At 43.0% G+C, this 24,248-nt stretch overlaps 1 protein-coding gene across 2 annotated transcripts in view; it reads left to right on the top strand.

Annotated features, from left to right (window-relative positions):
• Positions 1 to 24,248, top strand: part of PAWR (pro-apoptotic WT1 regulator) — a 125,775-nt gene that overhangs the window by 26,006 nt on the left and 75,521 nt on the right. The window lies entirely within an intron of this gene.

Here is a 24,248-nt window from a genome sequence, read left to right as displayed (position 1 = left end):
AGCCGCTGCTGAAAATGACCAGCGGCTGACTCCGGGAAGCCTGGGGCAGAGCAGCTCTGCTTCGGGCTTCCTGGAGTCAGCTGCTGGTCAGTTTCAGCAGCGGCTGAATCGGGAAAGTGGGGGGCAGAGCAACTCCAATGGTCCGGCTGTCCGGAACACTTCTGGGTTCCTGATGGTGCTGGACCATCAGATGCCGGACCAATGGAGTTTTACTGTAGTTAGATTTTTGCCTTCTTACATTACTGATTGGCACCCTTATTTCTACCTCGCCATCGTATGGGAGGGGTTCTCCCTTCACTGTAGTTCAGGGGTGGGGAAAAATCAGTTGTGGGCCACACAAATGAGAAGTGGGGGGGAAAATCCCCACCCCTCTCTCACTGAGGCAGCCCCTGACTGAGAAGGAGAGAGTAGGGTTGCCGGATGTCCGGTATAGACCTGGACAGTCCGGTATTTTCGTCTCCAGTCTGGTTTTAAAAAAAAAAATCAGAAAATACTGGACACTGAAAATACCAGACTGTCTGGGTCAAACTAGACACCTGGCAACCCTATACACACACACACAGCAACCGGGCGCCCCCTCTCCTCTGCTTACCTGGCTCTGTAGGGGAGCTGTCTGGCCTGGAGCAGGGAGACAAGTTGGCGACTGGCTGGAGAGGCAAAGCCCAGCCTGTTCTTAAAGGGGCCATGCTGGTGTGGTATTCTATTGACCAAAAAAACCCAACAATTTTGGTTCTCTTCCCCCCCCCCCTTTTTTTCCTCAATAGAATTTTTCCCCCCGTTTTTTTTTTTTTTTTTTTTTTTTCTGTGTGTGGTGTTTTTGGTCTGAGAGGGGGTGTTTGGTATTTTTGGTTAAACCATCTGGCAATCCTAGGAGAGAGATACATTCCCCTTGCACACCAGAGCCATCTGTGGCCCAGGCTGATAGATTTTGTGTGATCCCAATGCTGGGGGCTGGATCTAGGCAAGGTGGCGGTTGCCTTCAGCCCCTGGGCTTTAGGTTACCCACCACTGCTGTAGTTAGTACACCTTCAAGAGGCTGTAGTTAGGTCAATGGAAGAATTCTTGTGTTGACCCAGCACTGTCTATATTGGAGGTTGTCATCTTAACTACATCACTCAGAGCTGTAGTAGGGGTTTGCACATCTTTGAGTGATGTAGGTGGGTTGACCTAATTTTTTTTAGTTTGCACTAGACATAAATTGACCTACATGTACTATATATTTGAGAGAGTTTGCCTGTCTAAGAACTCCTAACTGGTAAGAGCTAGGACCACCAAATTTGGTATACAGCTTTCTCTTATCATAACTTAAAGCAAGGTAAGGATTTGGATGTGCTTGGAATGGGATTGCTTCGTTGTGGAGTGCAGGGGACAGATGAACCAGGATCTGCCCCAGTTCGGGGACAAGCACCCCTCTCCCAGCTGTGCATGCTGGAGCTGCCACAGCCACAAACAAGTATGTCTCACTTAGCCCCAAGTTGCTGGGGTGATAAAGGGCTGGGGTTGTCTTCTTTCCCTGGGCTTGCCTGCATACTGAACTCTTCATTCCCAGCTCCTAACCCAGAGCAACAATTTAAATGAGGCATGTGCATTTTCAGTTACTCTTCCAAAAAACAAAAATTGAGTTAAGGACACCAGCAATGCCAGATAAATCTTCTAGTCTTTTATAATTTGGCATGTGTGTGTGTTTTGCTAAAGTAAGAGGTGACCTAGGCTTGGTGGTGTGGTTGGTAGTAAATCAGTAACCGAACATTTTGTAGTTGTCACCTTCAAGCCTCCCTTTCTTTAATCAATGTTTAATTATGAATTTATATATTAGTTTATTAAAGATTAAAACTTAACAGACAACTTTTATAAATTGAACTTTATGTATTTTGATAAAATTACTACTTTCTATTTTTATAAGAAAGTAGCATTTCTCCTTTCTAACAGGAATTAATTCAGGGGCATGCTATTGCCTGTATTGAGCAGGAGATCATATCAGATGATCAATGATCCTTTCTGCCCATTAATCTGCTGCACTGTATGATGAGTGCAGATGTGGAGTTGGGAGGTTTTCTGTTAAGAGAGCTGAAAAATATCAAAATGATTTTCTTCAATACCTTCTTTAACTCTTGAACTGTTTCAAAATTTTAAGTGGTTTTATTTCTGGGACACTTTACATTAAGAATTCACAGTTGGTACTAAAAGTGATCTGCCTTCAGTCCATTCTAAAGAATTTTTAGAGCAGATTATTTAGTCTGGCTACGTATTCCACGAAATTCAGTTAAATTACTTTTCAGTTTTGTTATAGTCAACTATTATGAAAAATAGCTTCCAACTCTTTGCACAGAAGTCTTGTCCTTTCTGTTTGGAGACTGGATTAGGAGTTAATATAATGGATTTAGCTATATAAATAACTAATATTTAACTATGCTAGGTTCACGTCTTGTTTTTGAAATGTTGTGTTTAAACATGTTCTTCATGCTAACTTTATATTGTTGAATATAAATACTTATCGCTACAGTACTGATTACAGACCAGAGGCAGATGTCAGCATGTGCAAACAATCTAGTTACTAGACTATGGAACAGAATTAAGAGCTCTGTGCTGTGTTTCTGACTCTGTCCCTGACTACGTATAGAATCATAGAATACTAGGACTGGAAGGACCAAGTACTGTCGAGACAATCCCTGATAGACATTTATCTAACCTACTCTTAAATATCTCCAGAGATGGGAGATTCCACAATCTCCCTGGGCAATTTATTCCAGTGTTTGACCACCCTGACGGTTAGGAACTTTTTCCTAATGTCCAACCTAAATCTCCCTTGCTGCAGTTTAAGCCCATTGCTTCTTGTTCTATCCTCAGACGCCAAGATGAACAAGTTTTCTCCCTCCTCCTTATGACATGCTTTTAGATACCTGAAAACTGCTATCATGTCCCCCCTCAATCTTCTCTTTTCTAAATTGAACAAACCCAATTCTTTCAGACTTCCTTCATAGGTCATGTTCTCTAGACCTTTAATCATTCTTGTTGCTCTTCTCTGGACCCTCTCCAATTTCTCCACATCTTTCTTGAAATGTGGTGCCCAGAACTGGACATAATACTCCAACTGAGGCCTAACCAGTGCAGAGTAGAGCGGAAGAATGACTCCTCGTGTCCTGCTCACAACACACCTGTTAATGCATCCTGGAATCATATTTGCCTTTTTTGCAACAGCATCACACTGACTCATATTTAGCTTGTGGCCCACTATAACCCCTAGATCCTTTCTGCCATAATCCTTCCTACACAATCGTTTCCCATTCTTAGCAGCTAGCTCTTGATCACGCCACGGCTCATCATCAAAATTTCCTGGCTATAGTGTGGTGTTTGTAGCTGGCCTTTGATAAACGTACTAGTGGGCCATCAGCATCAGAGTTTGAGACATTGTCACGGCCAGTACAGCTAGAGGCAGACAAACTGTGAGGATTTGAACAAAACTGCTGAAGTTGTGAAACAATTTCTGCCTTCACAGCATTAGTTTTAGCATCATCAGAACTAATTTTTTCCAGCCACCAGAAGCAAAAATTAGAGTCTAACACGGCTTCCAGAAAGTACATGAAATGACTGAAAGTCAATAATGATTTTCTGTGTCATCCAAAGGATTTGGTAATGGTATCAAACCAGCATTAATGCAAATGCCAATGAAATGTTTTTCAATACTGGTTCTTAAAGCTGTAACCATGTTCCCCAAGTATGTTGGAATAAATTCCAAAAGGTGGTGGTATAGTCCAATTATTGATTACACCACTGCTGAAATCGTAACATGCTGTTCACTTTCCACTTTATCTGTGGCGTCCAGAAATGGTTGGAGTAGGAACGCTAGTTCTCTTATTTGGGATTAATCCCACTGGCTGGGTTTTAAATTATACTGGTTTTGTTCTTCAAGCATATGTTTCAGCTTTTCTACATCCAGGGACAAAAAAGCATTTATTTGTCTGAGTACTGTTCCACCTGGTGGCATTGGTTTGGGGAATACTAGCTTGAAAACCAAACCTTGTTTCAAAGGTTTCTTTGAATAGGGTACTTGTGTGAAGAAAGCTGAAGATTTTTGACACTTTTGCCTGGGTACCATATAACTTCGCCTCCTTGAGACATCCCCGACATTGAGTTGCAGAGTATGAACAAAGCAACTTAGTCTCTTAATTGGAGGTCTACTTGAGTTTACATGATGGATGACTGATGTAACGACTTCTGGGTTTAGGTCTTCCCATAATTCTTCATTTTCCAAAGTGTCATCTTGCATATCAATTTGCTGCTCTGATTCATGGTTATTAAATACTATCATGAATGCTTTGCGCATGTTCGCAGCATTGTCTGTTATATCTAATTTTATCCTTGATTTTATAAGAATCACATAGGTTCTCAAACACTTCTGCAATGTTCTCACCAGTATGCTGGCCAGGGAACCTTTCACACGACAACAATTTTGTCACGAGTGCGTACCTTATGTGGGTTGTTACTCCCCAAAAGCCTCTCATTCTTCTGTCTGACCAGATGTCGAGCATCAATGCAATTGTGTCTGCCTCAGTAAGACGTGCCAACACATCAGCTTTCACGTTATGGTACAAATTGTCCAGGTCTGTCATAACCGAAGACCGACTTATTTCTTGTGACTGGGGATCCAACACATGACAAAATCGCCTGAACTGCGGCTTTCTGCTATTGAGAGTGGTAGTGAGCAACCGATTATCAGTTCCCTAACCAAAGAACTGACCGTTCTTCTTTGTTTGGGATGATTTATTCCATAAACACCTTGATCATCCTGCTTTATAATGAAATCCGATATTTTACACTGTGAGGCGGGATTGATCGTGGTTTGTTGCAGATAGTTTTCGTGCTCACTGTGCTTTCCCGGATGGGTTTTTATATGGCGCAAAAAATTGGAAGTTGTTGCAATACCATCAGTGATTACAGCCACAAAGAATTTGTACTTTGCTGATTGTGTTTTCTGTTTTTTTTTTGTTTTTTTTTTGTCAAATTAAGAAATCCAAATTTTATGACATTTTGAGTTTTCTTGCTCATTCTTCACAGCTGGATATTAACTTTTTGATTATTTTAATTTTCTTTTTTCTTTTTCACTTTGAAATTTCAAAAATGGCATATAAATGTAAAATTTCATAAATAGACATACACATACAATCAGTAAGATTTTTCGCAAATCCCAAGCCAATACACTATTTTCGCATTGTTGTTGTCGTATCTCTGTTAAAACTGGAAATTTTGCCTAGATGCGTTCAAAACAACAACAAAAAATGGAAGACAGTCACCATGTATTGCATCGTTTAAAAGAAAAGTAACCCACAACAATGTAGCATATTGTTGACAAGTAAACATGATACTTTTATCAATTTATTTTTTACAATTCTGAAATCTCACATCTTCATGCATATAATAATTGTTTACGTGACTGAAGTACTTAGGGTTGCCAGGTGTCCGGTATTTTACCGGACAGTCTGGTATATTCTGATTTTTTTTTTTCCGGCTACACACTGGATGGAAGCTTGGCGTGGGCGGAGCGAGCAGCTCGAAGATGGGCCCATGATTGGCGCTAGGAGCCTGTGAGTGCGCAGAAGCCTGGCGGGGGCTGGGACTCCCTGGCTGGGACTCCCTGGCTGGGACTCCCTGGCTGGGAGTCGGGGCCGCGATCGCCGCTCTGGGCACGTCAGAACAGCGCCATTTTTGGACAATTTTTTCACCAAGTCAATTTAACAAAATTAGGAGTCTCAAGTCGAGTCTCAAGTCACAAACAATGAACCCGAGTTGAGTCTCAAGTCGAGTCACAACTCATCCTTTGTAACTTGTACTAGTTTCCATTTTTTTAATATGACTCCTTTTTTTTTATTTTTAGATCATGCAAGATCTCGTGGTTAAGCCAAGGCGGTCTTTTGCCATATTTTCTATCTTTGCTACGCAGTGGAATAGCTTGCTTTTGGGCCCTTAACAATGTCCCTTTGAAAAACTGCCAGCTCTCCTCAGTTGTTTCTCCCTCAGTCTTGATTCCCATGGGATCTTACCTATCAGCTCTCTGAGCTTATCAAATCCGCCTGCCTGAAATCTTTCTGTGGAAATGCATAGAAACAGTTGCTTTTTTGATATAATGGACTCTACAGATATTAAGATTCCATAATATTTATCTGAATTCCATAGGGTTTGTCTAATATTGTCAGTCTATCACAGTAATGTACTAACAACTTGAAACATTCTTGAATGTAAGTTCGATTGAATGTATGATCTTCCTTCTAGAAAATTCAGGATTATCTGGATTCTCTCCCTTCTCCTAAAAGTCCCTTTCAAAAAGCCATTTGTATGTCACATTTCTCTTTACCATCTGTTAAGGCCTCACAGATGTTTTTTTTTTTTTTTTATTTTAGTGGACAATAGTTTTTCTAATGTTATTTAGCTATTGGCTATTTTTGTGACCCAAGTTTGTAGGGTAGCTTTACTTGAATGTACCCCCTTGGAATAAATTAGTGAAAGGTACTGTATCTGTCATGGACAAAAAAAACGTGGTCACTTTGTATTCTGAAGAAATCCTGAGAAATGGAGAACCCCCGCCCTCCAACCCCCATTTTCCCCACCTCTCCCCAAATAACATAAGTGGGTGTGTAAAATAAACTTAAAAACACTGTGCATATACAGGCAGTCCCCGAGTTACGTGGATCCGACCCGCACTTACGAACGGGACTTTCTCGCCCCGGAGCTCGCAGGCAGCGGGACCACCCAGAGCGCAGTGGTCCCGCCACCTCGACCTTCGGGGCGAGAAAAGCTGCTCCAGGTGCCCCTGGTCTGCTGGAGACCGTCTCCAGCAGACCAGGGACACCTGGAGCAAAGCCGGGGAGGCGGCGGGGTCCCGTGCCTCTGAGGCTTTGGTAGAGCAAAGCCTCAGAGGCGCGGCACCTCGCCGCTGCTGCGGCTTTGCTACCCGTGTCCCTGGTCTGCTGGGGCGGGGCGCAGCTAGTGCCCCCTCCCCCCCAGCAGACCAGGCTTTTGTTGTGGACCCTGGGGTAGAGCAGCTGGGGTGCTGCTGGGTTGGTCCTGCAGAGACCTACATGGCAGCACAGCTGTTCTGTCCCAGGCTCGAGATTCAGCCGCTGTTGAAACTGATCAGTGGCTGATTCCAGGAAGCTGGGGGCAGAGCAATTCTGCCTCCAGCTTCCTGTAGTCAGCCCCTGGTCAGTTTCAGCAGCAGCGGCTGAATCTGGAGCCAGTTCCGACTTACATACAAATTCAACTTAAGAACAAACCTATAGTCCCTATCTTGTACGTAACCCGGGGACTGCCTGTACACTTGTGAAAACATTAATTAGAGGCTTATTTATAACTAAGCTTCCAGTGGTGATTGCGTTTTGCCTTCTATGCAATAGTGTGTGGGTTTTTTTTTTTTTTTTTTTATATTCAAATGCAATTGCAAGGTTAGCTGTTGTGCACTGAGCTGCTCTTTATCTGATAACTTTTTGAGCTTTTGGTTTCAGCTTCTGGCTCAAATAACCCTTGTCTTCCAAGTAACAAAGTGTATTGTGACAGGTTTAGTTTTAACATGACAAATTTTGTCGAGCATTTTTTACACCCTAAGAATGGACAATATTACGAAGTGTATTAAAGAGAATTTAAACTTCTGATATTCTTATCTCTTTACCCTCCCAGGATGGTTTCCTTCCCAAAGTTGCCTGCTGAAGTGTGAGCCATCTCCTACATAGATACTAAAATTTTCACACTTGGAAGTCTCAAATTAAACAGCTAAATAAGTGAGCTGTCTTTGAGGTACTGACCATTGCAAAGTCCTAAAAGTATTTTGGACCTACGGGTTCTCAGAATCTCTAAAACTAAACTTATTTATTTAGGTGGCTGGGTGTGGCTTTAGCTGTCTGAATTTAGGCCACTACATTTCAGAGTTGTTAGTCTAAATCTTCTCTGAGCTTCAGGGGGTAGCCAAGTTACTCTGATACAGAAAAACACAACCCCCTTCCCTTCTGACTATAATAGAGTTTAAAGAGAAGCTAGATAATTTCATGGAGGTTAGGTCCATAAAAGGCTATTAGCCAGGGGATAAAATGGTATCCTTGGCCTCCGTTTGTCAGAGGCTGGAGAGGGATGGCAGGAGACAAATCGCTTGATCATTGTCTTCGGACCACCCTCTCTGGGGCACCCAGTGCTGGCCACTGTTGGCAGACAGGATACTGGGCTAGATGGACCTTTGGTCTGACCCAGTATGGCCGTTCTTATGTTCTTATTTATTTCAAGTTTCCATTTCCCCTACTCATAACTCCGGTCATCTGAAGAAGTGGGCTGTGCCCACGAAAGCTCATGAATACCATCTACATGTTTTGTTAGTCTATAAAGTGCTACCAGACCATTTGTAGTTCTAATCTTCTCTGTTAAGCATCTTGAATGGAAAGCTGTTTTTCTACTTCTTGGCTTTTGTTTCTAAGGTAGAAGAACTAAAGACGGAAACAGATCAAATTCCTTGGTGGAAAAGGATCTCCTTCTTCCCCCGTTCTCCACCTGCCTTATATGGGTTTCTAATGATAGCAAGAAATGGAAGTTTTAGTATTACAAAATGTATTAGGGTGTTTTTAATAGCATCTGGGCCATAAACTGTCTTTTTAAAAATTACCAGGCAAGAAAAACATTCTTAAAGATGTTTCAGTGAGTAGCCAAGTTAGTCTGTTACAGAATAAAACAAAAAAAGGTCTGGTAGCACTTTATAGACTAACAAAACATGTAGATGGTATCATGAGCTTTCGTGGGCACAGCCCACTTCTTCAGTGCCCACAAAAGCTCACGATACCATCTACATGTTTTGTTAATCTAGATATAAAGTGCTACCAGACCATTTGTTGTTTTATTCTTAAAGATGTTTTGCATTCTGATGAGGCTAATACATCTACCTCTGTTTTAAGACTCCAGTGTTTCATAAACACAGTGATAATTCCTGCATTTATTTGTAACACCTTCATTTTTAGGAAAAGGCTGAAAAAGGAAGCTACAGGACACTTTTATATTTCTTTTCAGACACTATGCATATAATCTAACTAAAATAGGTATTCTGTTGTTGTGCATCAGTGCTTTTCCTGACAAAAGGGGGAAAAAAAAAAGTAAACTTGGAACCTACAAATGTCAGTTTAGTTTTGTCAACTTCACCCTAGGGCCTAAGGTAATTTGAGCATAGGTGCTACTGTATGTTGACTAAGCAGCTCAGTGTCAGATATCACTTCTTCTGGAATGCTGAATCTCTTATTTTATGGGCTCTGGCAGGAATAGGCTTTGAAAACCAGATCCAAGGAGTTTTTGTGGTTTCAGGTGCTTCAGAGGGTAGCCGAGTTAGTCTGTACAGGAAAAAAAACAACAAATGGTCTGGTAGCACTTTATAGACTAACAAAACATGTAGACGGTATCATGAGCTTTCATGGGCACAGCCCACTTCTTCAGGAAAAACTCCAGTCCTCTGAAGAAGTGGGCTGTGCCCACAAAAGCTCATGATACCGTCTACATGTTTTGTTAGTCTATAAAGTGCTACCAGGCCGTGTGTGTGTGGTGTTCGTGGCTTCAGTTCATCACAACTTCAGCTCAAAACAAGCACACTAATATTATTGGTCTTTGGTAGACCTAGTCATTCCAGCCCCTCTTAAAGGATGGGGGCCTTCCATCCACTTGCTGCTCACTTTGGCCTAGAATTAAGGAGTAGGATGTTAGAGCCAGTCATTTGTGATGTGTGCATTTTCTTTTCTCTCACTCCTTCATTTGTCTCTTGCCTACGTAGATTTTAAGCTCTTGAGTGGGAATTTTGTCTCTACATTGTCACAAATAATTAAAAAGATCACACTAAAATTCGATGGCTGAATTACTACAATATATTGTTGGCCATAGTTTCCATTATATTGCATCAACTAGGCCAACATGCACGGGCTGCCCCTGACCTGCTACTAAGACCTCACTTCCATTGTGGTCTGCTGAGCACCTGGCCCCACTACCACCAGCCTCACCTTTTGTGGGGATCTCAGCTGCTGGCCGTCTTGCCCTGAGGTGCTCTCCTTCAGCAACATCCATGGTTCTGTCTGACCATGGATGTTGCCGGAGAGAGTCCCAGTTTAGGGAGGTGCAACTTATACTGTAATTGCTTTCTTTCACTTCCAATTTAATGTTCCTCTCCCCCCAAGTTCTTTTAAAGTGTTGTTCTTCTCTTCCCTGCTCTCTGATCATATTTACCTTCAACTGCTTACTTGTAACCTCTTCTTGAGATCACTAGAAAATAGATTAGAAGATGATGAGAGAAGACCTTAAACTCTGCTGACAATGTTTAATGTGTTAATGTCAATGAAACTTACATGACTGAGATCTCCTCTTGTTTTAGAAAATGCTTCTAAGATGAATGCATGTGAGGCAAAGCAGACAGTTCTAAGCTGTTATGTTGACGACAGCCCAGAAAAAAAGATTTGGAAAAGAAATGGAAGGGGGGAAATGGAAGAAGTTCATGGCAAGGAGGCACATATCGTGCTTTTAATTATCCGAAATGTGGTGGGTGGGTGGTTGTGTACATACATATTTGTAAGCATGTCCTAATCACAAATGATAGTATTGTAGCACTTATAAATTACATGATTAAATTAGAGACTTAATTTTTTTATAAACTTTAAGAGCAACAAATAGTCTGGTAGCACTTTAAAGACTAACAAAACATGTAGATGGTATCCTGAGCTTTCGTGGGCACAGCCCACTTCTTCAGATGACCAGTCTTGTTTTGTTAGTCTTTAAAGTGCTGCCAGACTATTTGTTGTTCTTAAAGTTTATTCTGTACAGACTAACTTGGCTACCCCTCTGAAGTTTTATTTTTTTTATGATCATACAAATAAAACTACTGTTTAATACACTGACCCAAATTTCTTTGGGCTTCTTTGCAAACATGCTGGCACTGAATAGTGTGGCGGTACTCTATTGTAGGTTAATAGAGCAGGAAACTGTGACAGACTTCACTTGGACAGTGCAATAGAAATGGAAAAAGGGTTCCCCTGAAGCTCTCTAATAAGCCAAATTATGTTTCAGTGGTCCTTCTTAGGCCAAAGCCCTATGGAAAGTTTCTCCACTTAGTTTGAATTACGCATACTCTAAAGCAGAAGTGGGCAAATATTGGCCCATAGGTTGGTTCTGGTTCTCCGGGGTGAACCCCCTGGCAGGCCACTGCTACTATATTTACGTGCAGCTCCTGTTGGCCATAGTTCACTGGTCCCGGGTGATGGAAGCTGTGTCCCAGTCCACACCGCTTCCCTCAGCTTTCATTGGACGAGAACAGTGATCTGCGGCCAATGGGAGCTGCAATCACCCGTTCCTGTGGAGGTACAGCTAAATCTAGAGGCAGTGGCCCACCAGGGGCTAACCCTGGCAAACTGCTGCCGTTTTATTGCCCACCCCTTCTCTAAAGTGAGGACCTCGTTATGTTCAAAGGGCTTGTGGTAAAAATCTGGGATAGGAATAAAAGACCAAGTACAGGCAGTCCCCGGGTTACGTACAAGATAGGGACTGTAGGTTTGTTCTTAAGTTGAATCTGTATGTAAGTCGGAACTGGCGTCCAGATTCAGCCGCTGCTGAAACTGATCAGTTTCAACAGCGGCTGAATCTGACCGCCAGTTCTGACTTACATACAGAATCAACTTAAGAACCCCAGGCGTCCCCAAGTCAGCTGCTGCTGAAACTGATCAGCAGCTGATTCCAGGAAGCCCGGGGCAGAGCAACTCTGACCAACTCTGCCTCGGGCTTCCTGTAGTCAGCGCTGGTCAGTTTCAGCAGAAGCTGACTTGGGGACGCCTGGGGCAGAGCAGCTGGGGTGCTGCTGGGTTGCTCCAGTAGCGCCGCTCCTCGGTGCTACTGGACCAACCCAGCAGCACCCCATCTGCTCTGCCCCAGGCGTCCTGATTCAGCCACTGCTGAAACTGACCAGCAGCGGCTGAATCAGGACGCCTGGGGCAGAGCAGCTGGGGTGCTGCCGGGTTGGTCCAGTAGTGCCCAGAGCGGCGCTGCAGGACCAATCGGCAGCGCCCCAGCTGCTCTGCCCCAAGGTCCAAAACAAAAGCCTGGTCTGCTGGGGGGGGCACACTAGCTGCGCCACCCCTCCTCCCCCAGCAGACCAGGGACATGGGGAGCAGAGCCGCAGCGGCAGCGGGGTGCCGCGCCTCTGAGGCTTTGCTCTGGCAAAGTCTCAGGCGCGGGAACCCGCCGTGGCTGCAGCTTCAGTCCCGGTGCCTGTGGTCTGCTGGGTCCCCAGCAGACGGTCCCCAGCAGACCACAGGCACCCGGACTGAAGCGGCAGCAGCGGCGGTTCCCTGCGCTTCTGAGGCTTTGCCAGAGCAAAGCCTCAGAAGCGCGGGAACCCGCCCGGTGCCCCTGGTCTGCTGGAGACGGTCTCCAGCAGACCAGGGGCACCGGAGCAGCTTACGAACGGGGCTTTCTCGCCCCGGAGCTCGCAGGTAGCAATCCGCCACCTCGACCTCCGGGGCGAGAAAGCCCCGTTCGTAAGTGCGGATCCGACATAAGTAGGATCCGCGTAAGTCGGGGACTGCCTGTACAGAGGACTATAGGACTGCGTAGAGTGCCCTTGTTCTTGGTAAGGAGATTGCCCAGGAATTTGATTGTAGGACAAGGAACTGGAAATCTACAAAACAGAGGCTTAAAGCTCTGTAATATGGTCAGGGCTAGGTTTTAGAAATGCAGACGCACAGAGGAAGTATGCAAACTGCAAGGGCAGAGAGATGTAATCTTTCCTGAAGGTGACAACCTGAGGGGAACTCATTCTCTCTCTCCCTCTTTCCTTTTATACCATCCCTCTTAATATGCTTTAATACTGAAACTTGAATCCTACAGAAGCTACGTCTTTGAAAAGCTTCTGTATGAAATCTGAGATACCTGGGATTCTTGCTTTCTGGCCAGACAGTCTCCTGTGGTGCTTCAAGAAGAAAGCAACTGTTTCTCAAACTTAAGTCCTAATATGTGCAGATAGTTGGCCTTTGCATTTTCCTCTGGCCACTATTTGTAAATGCAAAAAAAAATTGCCTCTGTTTCTGTTGCAGTTGCCTTTCTTGTTGATCCTAAAATGTCATTCTATAACGGCTCTCTTCCCCCCCCCCAACCTCCCACTTTTACTGGGTGGAACTAAGGATATAAGTGACTAGTTGAGTGACTACTTACATCCCCTCCCCCGTTGCCTCTGTATCAGAAGCAGCAAGGAGGGAGGAAGCTGGTGCTGGGGGGAGCTGGTTTAAAAAGGAGGGGGCAGGAGAGGCAGAGTCACAGTGGTTCCGGAGCTGGTGCGAGCTCCAGGAGTTACCCCCACTGCAGCTCTGCAGTTTAAATGTAGTGAGAGCCCTTAAAATGCAGAGCTGCAGTGGTCCTAGAGTGTGTCAAGCTACCACTGCTGTGGCTCTGCAGTTTAAATGTAACAGGAGATGGGCTGCCTGCTTGCCCAGCTCCTATTACATTTAAACTACAGAGCCATGGGGGGTAGCTCCTGGACCTGGCGCAAGCTGGGACAGAGTGCCTCCCCTTATTGACGAATTGTGTAATCAGTACAAATTGTATTGACTGCATGATTAGCTAGTTACCCACTTTTCATCATCCTTAGCTGGAACCTCTTACCTCATTGGCTGAATTTACAACCCAAAGCAGCAACAGTCAACCTGTATCCCACCTCCCGTTGTTAGGGAAGTCATTGAAAAGGTTGGAGTGGGGTAACAAACAAATTGAGTCCTCCGATTTTTTTGATGTTGGTGAATCATTTATTTATAGGTCTGGATATGGAGTAGAACTCTCATTGGTTGTGAAGATAATCTTTGCTGATTCTTTTAGATCAGTGGTTCTTTAGCAACCAGAGGACCCCCATTTTTTTTACTCAAGTTTTTTGCAGCCCCCCCAGGATACTCTCCCTACTCAGGTTCAGGCCCTGCCTCCATGTTCTCTGCTTCTTTATGTCCCTTTCCTGCAATGTGCCCACCCTTGATCCCTTCCCTCCCTCCTAGGGCCTCCTGCATACTGCAGAACAGTTGGAGGGTAGGAATGAGTGGGATCCCCTGAAATACCCTCACAGATCTCCAGATGTTATCACATACTTTAATACTGCTGACTATGAGACTTTGTGGAGTTGTTTGTGAAGACTAACAGGTGTATGCATCTGCTCTTGAGCAGCTCTAGTTTTGTCTCTGAGAACATATGGAGTAACTGAGGGTAATTTGTTAATTTGCTGTGAGGGTGCTTTTACAGAATAGGTGTATAGATTTTCATACATGTTGAGCAAGAAGTGACACAATGAGGAAGGCTAAATGTAAGTGGCGGAATGTCTCCGCTATAGTGGGGAACTTCCCTCTCTTCTATACTACTCTGGTGAAATGGACCAGTGAAAGGATCTGGGTCCCCACTCCCACTTCCTTTACCCAATGGCCTCCCTGACTCTGAGGGCTCCCCTTCCACTCTCCTGAGTAGCATAGTCCTTGAAATACCAATAAGGCTGGGCCCAGGTTTTCTGGAGCTGAATCCCTGACCTTGTAGTCACTTAGAGCAGAGGCTAGGGTGTCCCTACTCCAGGGTGCTCTCTTCACACTGGATGCTTTCTTGAACCACTGATCATTACATACAGTTCACAGCGAATACAATGTATTAAACAGCAACTGATGTAAAATAAAAGAATAAGGAAAAATGAGAGAGGTTAAAAGAGAACACATATCCCTGCTTTGTGGCAGGCGACATCACAAACAGCAGTCTGCTGAGTGTAAGGACAGTTCAGTCTGTTCTTCATAAGTCCCAGGCCTTGGCTGTGCTGCGGGGGGGTGGGGGGGGGCTGCAGGTTGGACACGCTTGCTCTGGCAGTGACCACATGACTTCAGGCTCTAGGTGGCAGGACCCTTCTCCCAGTTGGAGTTACAATCCCTCTCCAAGTCTGGCCTGCAGGACCTCTTGGCTGGTGGTGTCTCCTGGCCCAGAGGGCTCTTTCCCCTGCTTTGCTGGACCCAGCTGCTCACCATACCCAGCTGCAGACCATATTGCTTTGCCAGCCTCCAGCTCCTTGTGTTGCTTCTCTGACCCCTTTGGTTCTCTAGTCACTGCAGGTCTGCCTCTCAGAACAGCTTACTCTCCTTGAGCTGTGTGTGTCTGGCTCTGTCACTGCAGGTCTCTGTCTCAGCACAGCTTACTCTCTTTGCTGCTCTTCTTAGCACTCTCTCCTTTTCTCAGAGACCCAGAAAATCCAGTTTACACAAGAGGAAGGGACCTGGCCTCCTAATTCCCTCATAGGCCTGTCCAACCTGTCAATCAGGCTGACCTGGAGTGTTGGCCTCTTCCCATTGTCCCTGGGCACTGTCAGTCTCAGGGCCCTGATTTCTCATGGACCCTTCACCTTTTGGTACTGGGAGCTGGCCAACCAAAAACTCCCACTGAGTTTCAGTAAGGGGCTAATAGTCCCCTTAAATAAAGGGAGATGAAGTGGTAATGCTTTCCCTATGCTGATTACCCCCAGCTCGGTTTAGATGAGAGCTAATTTAGCTGTGATTGAGGCTATGTCTAGAATATGGAGAAGATCAACCATGTGGCGGCTGATTTTTCTGGTGTTTCATTTAGCAGGTCTAGTAAAGACTCTCTAAATTGAATGCTGACACAACCCCCCTCTAACACCGGAATTCCTACTCCTTGACAGGATTAAGGGAGGTTGATGGGAGTGTTTCTCCTGCTGTGAGGATGGTGCTGAAGCTCAGCTTAATGTATGTCAACTCCAGCTAAGTTTCTTACGAGCTGGAATTGTGTACCTTAAGCTGACTTTATGGCTGTAGTGTATAGTACTGGCCTTAAGAGAAGACTGAAAACAGTGTTTGGTTTGCTGGGGGAAGTAGCTGGAACAGAACTTGTATTGACCCTCTTCACTGTGGGAAGCAAAAGAGGTGTGTATCTTGGGGGTAATGTTAGATCCTGGGCTTCCCCTAGATGCACTGAGTAGTGGCTGTGGCAGAGAGCTTTTTTACTGTCTTCAACCTAGCAAAATAAATGCGGCCTTTTTTTATATGCAGAGAGGAGGCACATGCCTTAAAGAGGTTAGGGATAATATTTTGTCATTATTGCCCCACTATTCCCCAGCTAACCGAAAGATGGGAGAGAAGGTCAGAGTTGTGTTCATAGGTATGCAAGAAAGGCTACTTTAGAATAATTTTAAATTCTTTCTGACTCCAGGGATGATTAGGAGAGGGGTTTGGGTTGGGGAGGAGTGGAAAAGCTGTGCTTGATGGGCCAATGGATTGGGAGGATCATGAACTGGATATCAAGGCATGGAACTGTTTCCAGGCACTAGTTTATTGCAAAACTGGAACAAAAAGCTTGATTGTAATTCATACCATACGTTGCATAAAATGCTCTTCTTACAAAATGTCTGACAGCACATACTTGTGTAACTGCCATGGGGTATATCTGAACCTGGGACCTCAGTATAGGAGCCTCTAGGTGCTGGAGCTATAAAGCCAACTGGCTCTCAGTTTAGGCTGTAGAGCTCCCTTGTTCTTATCTCTCACTGTGAGTGGTCTAAGTACCACTACATGGGACAGCGAACCACACTAGTTATATGGGTTACACTTGCACCAAAGTAACAGTGTGAATTACACTTTTAGTTATTTCTATGGCAGGTTCCATATAGACCATCCCTTAGTCTTTGGAATGCCTGAGACAGGATGAAATAGGAATTAGGAAAATGGCAGATAATGGAGGGAGAATAATGAGGAAAAGGTGCAGTGGTCCAGGGGAGTGGTCTAGAAGAGGATTCAAGGAAATGAGGGAGTATGCAGAGGGATAGGGGAAAGAAAAAAGGCTTCAAATAATTCATTTTCTAGAAATGAATGTAAATGTTAATTTGGGTCAATTTAAACTCATTCTCTCAAAAGCTTTGTCTTCACTGCAAAAAGTGGGTTTCTTTGGCTTTCTAAATTTTGAATAGCTGTCTTAATGTAAAATTCTAGTGCAGCAAAGGCTCAGATAAAATTTTAACTGGTCAGGGTCAGCCCTACATCTTCACCTGGGATGATCTCAACTAGCAGCATTGAGGTGCACTCTTCCCTGTTCCATGTCTCTGCCAAGATTTCACATCATTGGCTGTCTTGATGTGGAGATGCTTTTTCCCCTCCTCCCCAGTGACAAAAGAAATGCATCCATCTCTCTTCTCAATCCTGGAAATGTACGACATGTGCAAGAGGGCATTCCAGTTTTTGTGGCTATTATCAGGTTTGTTAGAGTTGAAATCCCATCCTTCACATGTTGTACACCTACACTTGCAGCTCCTGCAGAAAGTTATTTTATTATATAGTCCATCTGGAACCCACAACCAATGTTATTTTTCTCTAGAAAAATTCTACTCCTTTATTTTAAATCTGCAGATTTTTAAATACCTGGAAATGAGTGATTAAGGGATTCTGCTTGTTCCTAATTGCATTGTAATCCTTCATTATTCACTGCCAATTTTAATTGGTGTCTGTCTCTTTCTTAAGGGGGGAGAAATTTTCAGGAGCAGTATTAAGTTCAAAATAACTTTATAGTAGATCATGTAACCTCTTTTTCTACTCAGGGGATCTTAACTTTTTTTTTTTACTCTTTTTAACATTCTATTGCAATTGTTGGGGGACAAGTTTAAGTTTGGGTGGTTGATCAGTAGAAGAAGGAACACAGGGGATGCTTGCTGGATTCCTTAACTGGATTTTTTTCCAGATGTCTTAAACCTTTTGTATAAAAAGGTGTAGAAGTTTTGTAAAGAGTGTAACATAGTTATGTGGTGGTAGCTAAGCTCCAAGCAAGGCTTTCAGCTGTTTGTCAAGTTAGCTTTTGTTTGCAAATAAAGGAGCATTTAGTTCACAAACACTTTTTTGTTGTGTAGTTCAGTTTTACTATGCAAGTCTGATCAGAATAGTAATTGATCAGAATAGTAATTGTAACTCTAAGCACACAGTTACAAATCTACCAGCTAGTGTTTTCATAACTAATCAGTGGTTATTGGTAGAGAGAAGCTTAAAGTGCCATTGTAAGTAGAAGGGAAAATATATTAACAATGAAACCAGGTATTCTCCTTATTAAATGTGGCCCCACTTCTGTCGTCTTTTTCTCACACTTTCTGCCCATTAATATTTGGATAGTTGGAGACTAAAAAAGGAACTTGTAATCACTTGTAGCTGCAGACTTGACTTTAAAAAGAATTTTCTCAAAATTGCAAGTTCAATCATGTCCTAATTACATGAGAAATAAAATGCCTGGGGCAATTGCAGTAATGGCAGATGGGAACTCTGTCACAAGCACAATGGCTTATAAAACCATTAAGCAATCATGTTATCCCTTTTCTTCCCAGCCACTATTTTTTTCTTTCTTCCTCAAAAGTCTGGCAGTGCCAAGATACTAGCAGGACTGTATGTGCTAGTAATTGAGGGGAGAAAAGACCAAAAGTCTAAGTGTCCTAACAAGTTCATTTGAGGTAACAGTGTATGATATCTGTAGAAAAATACACAATCAGCAGACAAGGGATTTAATCAACAACGTTTCTGAAGCAGAACAGGAAAAAAACTCCGTATCTGAGAGAGAAATCCTGTAGGAATTGCAGCTCACAAACCATCGGAATATAGTTGCACATTCTTTCATTTAAACTTTTTTTTTTTTTTTTAAACAAAGGAGAATAGTAAGAAAGCCCCTCCCCCAAATTATATTAAAGGCTTGAAGATGATATTCACTTAATCTTTTTTAAAACTAACCTTCTGTAGAGCTGTATTTTGCTTCTTTTCAGACAAGCATCAAAGATTTATAGTGCAACAGCAATCCATTTGTTTTTATTAAAAGCGAAAAATGAATCTCTGACATTTAGTTTCCTTCCTACCCACAGTAATTGTCCATCATTTCTGTCCACTCCTGAATGTAGGGCAAGGTCTCAACCATCTAGATTTCTACTTCTATGCACAGAGATGACACTAAGCAGGGCAGCAATGACTGAAGGGATTGGGGAATAAGGAAGAGACATCTGCTTCCTCAGACCCATGATCATAAGCAGCCTGGGGGGCTGGAGTACTTCTCTCTGTTACCACAGAATCTTAAAACAGGAGGAGTGGAGTTGTAGTAGGCACTTTTCCCAGTGTAGATAGAAGTGTGGCTAGTTACCCTTTACCTCCAAGCTACCCTGGGTTTCTCTGAACTGAGGGGGAAGGTCATGTCCAAAATAGGCAGAGATTAAACATAATATCCCCCTGCAATAGTTTTTAAATTGTGATTGAGTGGCCACCTTCCATGTGGCTCCTAACCTGAAACAGGTTCCCCATCCCTGTCATGAATAAAGAAAACATGGGACCCTTTTGTGTTGGACACAAATTAATGTTTTACTTAGGGCTGTCAAGCGATTTTAAAAAAATGTAATCGCGTGATTAATTTTTTTTAATTGCGTGCAACTCCCCTTTGAAATGCCGTGGCGGCATTTCAACGGGGAAGTGCTGCATGGAGCCCGGGATCAGCTTGAGTTTCCAGCTGACCCCAGGCTCCATGCAGCGCTGTCCCTTGGAAGCGCCGTGGCAGCATTTCCAACGGGCAGTGCAAGGCGGAGCCCAGGGTTAGTTGGGGACTCCAGCTGATCCCCAGCTCTGCATTACAAAGCCCCTTTGAAGTGCCTTAAAGGAGCAGCACTGCATAGAGCCCAGAGTCAGGTGGGGACTCCAGCAGACCCCGGGCTCGGCCTTTCACTGCCCTTTTGAAATGCCGTGGTGGCAGCCAGAGATCAGTCTCCAATCTCTTTTCCTTAGGCATCTGCAGCTGCTGGTCTCCGAGTTGGTTTTGCCACCTATAATGATGCAGGACTATCCCTAAACAGAGTTTTGGCAAATCTGTTACATTTATGTCCCCTTCCCCTTTTTAAAAAAAAAAAAAAAAAAAAGGACTAGCGTGTTTGTTGTTTAATCTGTAGGGTTTCTTTTAAAGAAAGCATTATTCTATCCAAATAATGTTAAAGAACATAATGACAAAAGAAATAGTAGATACAATTTGCCAGTTTATTAAATTTGAAATGTCTCCAAGTGTTAACCTTGCCACTAAGATATGAAAGTCTTTGTACTCCTAAGAAAAAAATCTCCATCAATTTTGGAGGATAAGAGAAATTTGTGTATAACTAGGCTAAATGAGTTGTTTTGTGGTGTAAACAAGCTTACATGTGGAACATTTCGCAGTAAAGAGTGAAATTTGGCTTCTTCCAAAATTTCAAATTCAGTACTAATATATTCTGGGCAAATCTTGATGGATTAACATTCAGTAAAACAAGCACCGTAAGTGCAACTTTCTCATATTTACTCAATGCTGTACCAAATGGAATGTGTGGTAGTTAATTGTTTTCCTGTATGGCTAAGCATTATCTACTTAGCTTGACTGATTAAACCCTGTCAAAAGCCAGATAGTTTGTTAGTAAAAGTTAAATATAATTAGATATAGTTAAATACATTACTAATCTATTCTAATACATGTCACCATTCCTTAAGAAATAGGAATATTCAAGAATAAGAGGAAACATAAATATAGCTACTATTTACATTAATATACAGTCATATTCTTAGTTATTCTGTGCCTCTTTTGTGTTTGAAGAGCCTATCTCAATGGGCAGCAAGGGAAGGAGTGTCATTTGAGTTTAAGCCTTTGAGTAATCTGTGTGACTGAACAGCCTCATTAAGGTGAAAGCTAACAGTATTATCTGGCTGTGATGTAGGATTGGTTTCCTCCTTGGGGATTGCTACTGGGAAAGAGGGGAAGGGATCAACTATCCTATCATGCATGAATTCTCCCCAGTATCTCCTACATAGGCTTCCCACAGCCCCTCTGAGCTGTGTAGCTATGGAACGTAACCAGTTAAAAACAGAACTGCAAGCCAATATAGAGAGCAGTTGGTTCTGGATCAGTCTCCTGGGCTATTTTTTTTTTTTAATGTGTGTGTGCATGTATGTTTTTTTAATGAAAAATCAAAGGGCTTTACTATAGACGTGGTTGTTTTGGGGTCTTGTGGACTGGAATTCTATAACTGCAATCGAGCTGTCTTCTGCTCTCATCTTCATTCTATTTGTGTACATTTCTGTTATCCTTCCACATACCTGTTGTAGTGGATCTCGATCTCTGTGAGAAGCACTTTTTGAGGTAGTCTGAGGGCTTTGAAAAGCAAGACTAGAACTTTGAGTGTGATCCTGTACTCATTTGGAAGCCAGTAGCATGGTTAGAGCCCTGTGTTTAGAACACATTAACAGAGAGTTGGTTTTTTGCAGCCAGGAATCTGCATTCTGTAACAGCTGATTCTTTTGCTGTCAATCCCAACGTAAACAGGGTAACTGGTTAATTCTTACCAGGTAACCAGTTGGATGATCAACCGTGGTGGGCTGGAGCAACCTTAGCTGTGTGGGGGAGGCAAGCAGAGCTGTACCTGCGTTGGACCAGTGGCACTCCTGGCCACTCTGACGTGGCCCAGGTGGGCCTGGATGCATGGGGTGAGCTATTGAGGCCAGCTTGGCTGGGATTGGCAGGTGGAGCCCCAGCCCTGCTAGAGCTGCCCAGGCCTGCCCATAAATGGTTAACTGTTTTAATCTGTTAACTACTTAAATAGTTATTTATATTCCTAGTTGCCATTCCCAGCTGCAGTGCATTCAGTTGTAGATAGTATAGGTGACAAAACCATGCATTACCATTTCAATGATCTTCCAGGGAGGTCTAGCTTCTTGGCCACTGTGGATGGAAGGTGTTAGAAACTAAGGCTTTTAGGGTCTTCAGTAGTAGCAAATAGTGCTGTTTAGAGATTTTAATAGGTTAAAATGTTGTTACCTTGAAATGTTTTCTTCCATGTTACCCAGTTCCATTTCAACCAGTATCTTTTATTCCATTCAGGTTTTGATCTCATTGCCAGAGCAGCTGGGCACAGTGGAAATATAGAGCTTCATATTGTCTTTCTATTACCGGTCTTTCTAGTCATAGGTGCAATTTCAGATTTTGGTGGAGGGGAAGTAACTTTAATATAATAATTCCTCATTTAACATGATAGATGCATTTCAGAAAATGATGGTGCTAAGTGAAAACGTGCTATGCAGGGTCAATTTTCCCATTGAAAATAATGGAAAAGATGGGGGTTGCGTTTCAAGCAGTGATGTTAAAGTAAATTTTCTGTTGTTGCTGAGGAGTCAATGTCAACATTAGATGATGTAGATGGAACAGGGCTATCTCGTTCAAACCTTTTTTTTAGGTTGAACTTGAAAAAAACTTTTGATAGAGAGCTGCTTTTTGTTTTTTCACTGTAAAGTTGTTGGTAGCAAGATGTGGCGCTTTCTAAGCTTTTCGCTGCTTTTGAGCTCTGTTCGCAATCAGGATTATTCTCCTAAAAAATGTTGATTGCATCACTTATAAGCTTAAATGCTTCAGCCATAACTTTCATTGATAATGTTCGAATAATTGGCTCAGCATATTCAGGCTCATTTCCCAGCCGTTGCTCATTCAGCAGCTTCAACTCTTCGATAGACAGCTCCCCCCCTATGAGAGTCAAGCTACTCTTGCACATCAGTAGCATCTACCTCCTCTAATCCTGCTTTGTAGGCTAGGGTTACAATCTGCTTTTTAGCTTCAGCAATTTCAGTGTCGAACGCCCTGAACTTGTGAACACATGCAGGCCATATACGGCGCCAAACTGCATTAAGGCAACTCGATGAAACCTCTGCCCAAGCCTCTGCTATAATAATTTAACATTAAAGATGCTATAGATTTCTCCAGAACTCCTTGATTGTAGGCTTATTCTCAACATCTGTCTCCCTTATAAGCCTAGCAAATGTATGGTGCAAGTAATACTCCTTGAAAGCAGCTATCGTGCCTTGATCAAGAGGTTGAATTAACAAGGTTGTATTGGGGGGTAAAAATAACACTCAAATGCCTTTCTGACTGATCAGTAAGGCAAGGAGGATGCCCTGGTGTATTATCTAGAAAAAGTAAAATTTTGAAAGCAAGATTTTCTTGAAAACAGTAGTCTTTCAACTCAGTAGTTAGACGATTGCAGAAGTAGTCTGTGAAGAAGCTTGTAGTTATCCGTGCTTTTGCATTAGATCTCCAAACAACAGGAAGATGATCCTTTGAATATCCAGCTAAAGCTCTAGGGTTGGTGGAACTATACACTACTTTGCAGCCTTAAAACCAGGTACATAAGCCTCATCACGAGAGAGAGATGTGCGTGCTGGCATGCGCTTCCAACAGAGTCCTGTTTCGTCCAGGTTAAACACCTGTTTAGACAAATAGCCACCTTCCTTTATAATTGCTTCAAATATTGCTGGGAATGATTCAGCAGCCTCCGTGTCAGCAGCAGCAGCAGCAGCCTCTCCAGTTATTTTTTTTATTATGTAAGTTTGAACGCTTTTTAAAGCATTTGTACCAACCATGACTTGCATTAAATGGCTTGGCATCAGTTTCATTCAGTTCTATTTTAACAGCATCCTATAAAGCTTTGGCTTTTTCCTGAATAGCAGCCAAACTCACTGGCATCTATCTTTGTTGTGTTTGGTCTTCCACATAGACAATTGCTTCTCCATATTTTCCATTAGGTTAGATCGTGTACGAGCCACCTTCTTCACCCTTATTGGTGTTGCATTTTTGCAACTTTTCCTTAATTTTCTCATCTTGGGCATGGATTGTGAGCACACTAGACTCATGCATATTCAAAGCGCGGGAGAAATCCCAGTTGCGTTCACCTTTTTCAATTCGCTTAATTACTTCAAATTTCTCTTGTAATGTAAACATTTTTCTATGCTTCTTGCCTGCAGAAGCAGATGTATCACTTTCCTTACGCTTTCTGCTCATAAGGGATAAAGTAATACAACGCAAGATACAGTATCTAGCAATGCAAGTCGTCGTGGCTTAACTCAGGATAAACACGTGAGTGAGCGGAGGAGTGCTGTGACCACATGTACAGTATTCATCTGCTCGTGCGTACAGTACAGTATTACTACTGTTTTCAGAACTTATACCGCCACACGAAGTAGTCCGCCACTTGATTTTTTTCGTGTTATTTCAGGGACGATTGTGTTGCCCTAAAAAAAAAAAATCATGCTATCATGAAAACATGTTAAGCAGGCACGTGTTAAATGAGTAATCACTGACTGCAGGGGCTATTGAACTTGAAAAGTTTAGTTTTCTAGCAGATAATTTAGCAGTTAGGTGACAAAAGCCCTGTATCCAATTCCTATATAAAA

Source organism: Pelodiscus sinensis, chromosome 1 (genome assembly GCF_049634645.1).
Source record: "Pelodiscus sinensis isolate JC-2024 chromosome 1, ASM4963464v1, whole genome shotgun sequence".
NCBI lineage: Eukaryota > Metazoa > Chordata > Testudines > Trionychidae > Pelodiscus > Pelodiscus sinensis.
Note: the sequence above shows the minus strand (reverse complement) of the source record. Positions and strands in the feature narration are given on the sequence as shown.